The sequence below is a fragment of the Barbus barbus genome, assembly GCF_936440315.1.
Source record: "Barbus barbus genome assembly, chromosome: 26".
NCBI classification, from domain to species: Eukaryota; Metazoa; Chordata; class Actinopteri; order Cypriniformes; family Cyprinidae; genus Barbus; species Barbus barbus.
Window position 1 is genome coordinate 14,972,210 of NC_136754.1, and position 6,000 is coordinate 14,978,209.

A 6,000-nucleotide genomic window follows, 5' to 3' on the forward strand; every position below is an offset into this window, starting at 1 on the left:
CACAAATAACCTGCCTGATTTATCTCAACTGCTCTGTGTACCCATAAATACGCATGAACTAGATGAAATGACTAGCAACATGGGCACTATCTTCTCTAATACATTAGAAGCTGTTGCCCCCCTCAAATTGAAAAAGGTTAGAGAAAAACGTACTGCGCCATGGTACAAGTTATACCCATTCTCTCAAGAAAGAAACTCGTATTCTTGAGCGCAAATGGAGAAAAACTAAATTAGAAGTTTTTAGAATTGCGTGGAAAAACAGTATGTCCAGCTATAGGCAGGCTCTAAAAGCTGCCAGGGTAGAGCATATCCGCAAACTCATAGATAATAACCAAAACAATCCAAGGTTCTTATTTAGCACAGTGGCTAGACTAACAAATAAACAGACACCACCCGATCTAAATATTCCCCCACAGTTTAATAGTCATGACTTTATGAATTTCTTTACTGATAAAATAGATAACATCAGAAATACAATATCAAATGTAGATTCTACTGCGTCTAGTATTTCAGCTTCATTCATTGCACCTAAAGAAAAACTGCCGTGCTTTACAACTATAAGACAGGAAGAGCTAAATAAACTTATCAGTGCATCAGACTTATCAGATCCTGTACCTACTAAATTACTGAAAGAGTTGTTACCCGTAGCAGAAAAACCGCTTCTCAATATTATTAACTCATCGTTATATTTAGGTCACGTCCCAAAACCATTCAAGGTGGCGGTTATTAAGCCTCTTATTAAGAAACCACAACTAGATTCAAATGAACTGGCAAATTACAGACCCATTTCAAATCTTCCTTTTATGTCAAAAATTTTAGAAAAAGTTGTGTCTACTCAATTATGCTCCTTTTTGCAAAAAAATTATCTCTATGAAGAATTTCAATCAGGTTTCAGGCCCAATCATAGTACAGAAACTGCACTTGTTAAAATTACGAATGACTTACTACTTGCTTCAGATCAAGGCTGCACCTCATTGCTAGTATAACTTGATCTTAGTGCTGCGTTTGACACTATAGACCATAATATACTCATAGATCGATTACAAAACTATATTGGTATTCAAGGACAGGCTTTAAGATGGTTTAGATCCTACCTGTCCGATCGCTACCACTTTGTTCATTTAAATGGGGAGTCATCTCAATTATCACCAGTAAAGTATGGAGTACCACAAGGATCTGTCCTAGGTCCTCTGCTATTTTCAATTTACATGTTGCCCCTTGGAAATATTATTAGAAAACACGGGATAAGTTTTCATTGCTATGCTGATGATACTCAATTATATATCTCAACAAGACCAGATGAAACTTCTCAACTATCTAAGCTAATAGATTGTGTAAAAAGTGTAAAAGATTGGATGACCAATAATTTCGTCCTACTAAATTCAGATAAGACAGAGATATTACTTATTGGACCAAAAAACAGTACACAGAATCTCGTGGATTATAATTTGCAACTAGACGGATGTACTGTTACGTTCTCTAAAGTCAAAAATCTGGGTGTTATTTTAGACAGCAACTTGTCCTTTGAAAATCATATTTCCCATGTTACAAAAACAGCATTCTTCCATCTTAAAAACATTGCCAAGCTTCGAAGCATGCTACCTGTTTCTGATGCAGAAAAGCTAGTTCATGCATTCATGACCTCTAGACTGGACTATTGTAATGCACTGCTAGGTGGTTGTCCTGCATCTTCAATAAACAAGCTACAGATAGTCCAAAATGCAGCGGCTAGAGTTCTTACCAGATCAAGAAAATATGATCATATTAATCCAATCTTACAGTCTCTGCACTGGCTACCTATTAAGTTCTGTATCATTTACAAATTATTATTACTTGCCTATAGGGCCCTAAATGGTTTAGCACCTGCGTACCTAACTTGTCTTCTAACACGCTATAATCCAACCCGCTCTCTAAGGTCGCAAAACTCTGGACTTTTGGTAGTACCTAGGATAGCAAAGTCCACTAAAGGAGGTAGAGCTTTTTCACATTTGGCTCCCAAACTCTGGAATAGCCTTCCTGATAACATTCGGGGTTCAGACACACTCTCTCTGTTTAAATCTAGATTAAAGACACATCTCTTTAGCCAAGCATACACATAATGCATTTTATAATTTGTACTGCAGTTATATCTGATCAAATGTACATTATTATTATTCTTTAGCTTGGGTTGAACAATTTATTTTTGCTTAGATGGAACAGCAGCTACGCTAATCATGTCTCTGCTTGTCTCTACGTTTCTGCCACGGGATTAACATCCCGTGGTAGCCAGGAATTACAGAACTTCAGTCTGGATCTAACCATTACATGATCTGAGATGACCGAACACCTGAGATGGAGGATCAGCGCCGGGAGATGACGTATGTGTCCCTGATCGTAGGCAGAGGCCAAACACCTGGATGAACGCCAGAGACAGATCCCCATTGAGGACCCCGCCACTTAGACAGCCATCGGAAAAGACCACTGGAACCAGCTGAGCCCATTCAATCTGACTTGCTGCAGTTTGGAACTGAACTGCTGGTTTGTTTGGCCAGAGGAGAATTGGCCCCCCGACTGAGCCTGGTTTCTCCCAAGGTTTTTTCTCCATTCTGTCACCGATGGAGTTTTGGTTCCTTGCCGCTGTCGCCTCTGGCTTGCTTAGTTGGGGACGCTTCATTTCCAGCGATATCGCCGACCTTATTGCAAAGACACTATTTAAACTTATTGACACATTATTTTCCTTTTTTTGATATTGTGCAGTGCTTTGACACAGTTTGCATTGTAAAAAGCGCTATATAAATAAAGGTGACTTGACTTGACTTGACTTTCCAATATTTGTAAAATTTTAAAACCAAATTTCTTCAATGCTTTCTAATATTATATTATTATATTAATTAATAGCAGTGATTTTAGCAGCACTTTTGTTTTAAAATTTTATAAATATTGAAAACCGTTAAACACCCAGTGGCATAACCACGATGCAAGCCAATTAAATTTTTTTTATATCAGCTGAAAAACATTAAGCAGAGTGCACTGATGAGTCAAGGTCATTGAGTTTTAAAATGAAGTGACATACTGACAAGTACGGTGACCCATTCTCGGAATTCATGCTCTGCATTTAACCCATCCAACGTGCACACACACAGCAGTGAACACACACACACCGTGAACACACACCCGGAGCAGTGGGCAGCCATTTATGCTGTGGCGCCCGGGGAGCAGTTGTGGGTTCGGTGCCTTGCTCAAGGGCACCTCAGTCATGGTATTGAGGGTGGAGAGGGCGCTGGACATTCACTCCCCCCACCTACAATCCCTGCCTGCCCGAGACTCGAACCCGCACTCTTTGGATTACAAGTCCGACTTTCTAACCATTAGGCCACGACTTCCCCCATAATAATAAAAAAATATCACATATAGAAAAAAGAAAAAAAATCTTTGCTCAGACTTTTAATTCAGACACTGAAAATAAGTTCATTGTAAAAGAGCTATTCAACTCATTTTCATTATCACTAACCATAAAATTCACATCATCTGGGACGGCCCCACATGAAGGTGAGTATGATATATTATAGAGGCCCTTAGTGGCCCCTCCTCCCATCCAGTCCCTGCAACAAATCTCATTCACAGTGACGGCCCTGATCTGTGATAAATATCCCTGCACGATTCGTTCTATTAATTTCCTATGTTTACAACTGTTGGGTTGGTAATCAGAAAGATTATAACTTGTCATTACTAATCAAGGCTATTTTTAGCTTTCAGAGAGAGATCCATATATGGATGCATAATTATCAGCTAAGGGCTATGATGGAAAACATACTATCGCTTTATTTCAACAATGTAAGGAGAGCAGGTTTGATAAATATTAATTTAGACTCCAGCCTACCTGGAAAATTCCCTTACAGACTGCCACTGCTAAGTAGGGATATCAATACAGTGAAATAAATTGATTTCTATGTATTCATTTGTCAGGCAGTTTTATCCATAGCAACTTACATAGAAACTATCCAAGATGGCGGCACGGTCAGACGCAGCGGCTACTCCGGGTCCCAAAGACGGTGCTTTTATGTCTTTTAATGTCGTCTGTTCGTCTCCAAATAGTGTCAGTTTACCGCTAACTCATAAGGAAATCTCCCCAAAACTCATCTATGATCGCCAAAGTCTTTTGGATATCGGCAACGCATACAAACACCAACTCTCGCCGGCAGCTACTGAGAAGCTACGAGGCCTTTGTTTACTGCTGAAGCCGGACCTCGAGACCGCGGCCTCACCTACTGACGCTATCCGCACATGGCAGCGTCGCAAGCGGTGTGAGAGAGGACGGAAGCGCGGTAAGCGCAGAGGTATACGAGCTAGGCTATGAGCTAACTCCACAAGACCGGCTCTTCCAACACTAATGCTCTCAAACGTTCGCCCTCTGGAAAACAAACTGGACTGTCCAAATGCTAAGGACGCGCTTCGTGAACTGTATAGTGCCATCAGTGAACAACAAACAAATAACCCTGACGGCTTTTTCATCATAGCCGGTGACTTCAACCATGCAAACCTAAAGACAGTTTTACCAAAGTTGTACCAACATGTGAAATTTGCAACAAGGGGAAACAACACACTGGACTTTGTTTATACAACAGAGAAAAACGCATACAAAGCTGAACCCCGGCCCCACCTCGGGTACTCGGACCACATCTCTGTTATGCTAATACCAACATACAGACCACTTCTCAAACTTGCCAAACCGGGTTCACAAGTAGATCACAGTATGGCCAGACAATGCCACCTCAGCACTACAGGACTGCTTCCAGGACACAGACTGGAACACGTTTAAAGAGGCAGCCACCTACAACAACCACACAGACCTGCAGGAGTACACTGAAACTGTGACTGCTTACATCAAAAAGTGCATAGATGATGTGACAGTCACCAAGACCATTACCACACGTGCCAACCAGAAGCCATGTGTTACGACCTCTCATAAAAATATCAGCTCTAAGAGAAGAGATCTTCGTAACTTAAACAAGAACGAGTAAATAGCGAAAATCGCTCAAATCTATTTATTCAATCACAACAGACATCACAATAATAACGAACAAATCAACCAGGGAATGAAATTATACAAAACAGACAACAGCTAACAAAGAAAAATTAAATACAGATATAAAGACACTTGTTTGCTGGCTAGCCCACAAGATCTGTAGTCGCTTCTCTTTCTCCTCATCGTTGGCGTTTATATCAATCAGCTCCATCAATCAGCCACTCAAATCACGAACAGGTGCGTCCACCTAAGAGCAACGCCAAGAAGAACAAGGGAGGGACATAAAGAAAACAGACACAGACCAAGCCACCGACCGTAACACCATGGATGACAGCAGAGGTTCGTGGGCTGCTAAAGACCAGAGATGAAGCATTCAGATCAGGAGACAAAGCAGCCCTCAAAACAGCAAGAGCCAATCTGTCTCATGGCATCAAGAAGGCAAAACAACAATATGCTAAAAAAATCAACAACAACTTCACAGACAGTAAAGACACTCGGTCCCTGTGGCAAGCCATTCAGACAATCACTGACTACAAGCCCCCGCCACAGGCCAGTGACGATGACACATCCTTACCAAATGCACTCAACCACTTCTACTCACGATTTGAGATACAGAACGACACACCTGCACAGAAACTACTCACATCTCCAAACGGCCAGGTACTCTGTCTCTCTCCAGCCGACGTAAGGAAGACCCTGTCCCGCATTAACCCACAAGAGGCTGCGGGCTCTGACAACATACCTGGACGTGTACTGAGAGACTGTGCTGCACAGCTGACGGATGTCCTAACAGACATCTTCAACACCTCGCTGAGCCAGGCAGTCGTCCCCACGTGTCTCAAATCCACCTCCATAATTCCAGTACCAAAAAAGTCACCCGTGTCCTGTCTGAATGACTATAGTCCCATAGCACTGACCCCAATCCTGATGAAGTGCTTTGAGAGGTTAGTCATGCTTCACATTATGTCCAGTCTCCCAAACACACTGGACCCATT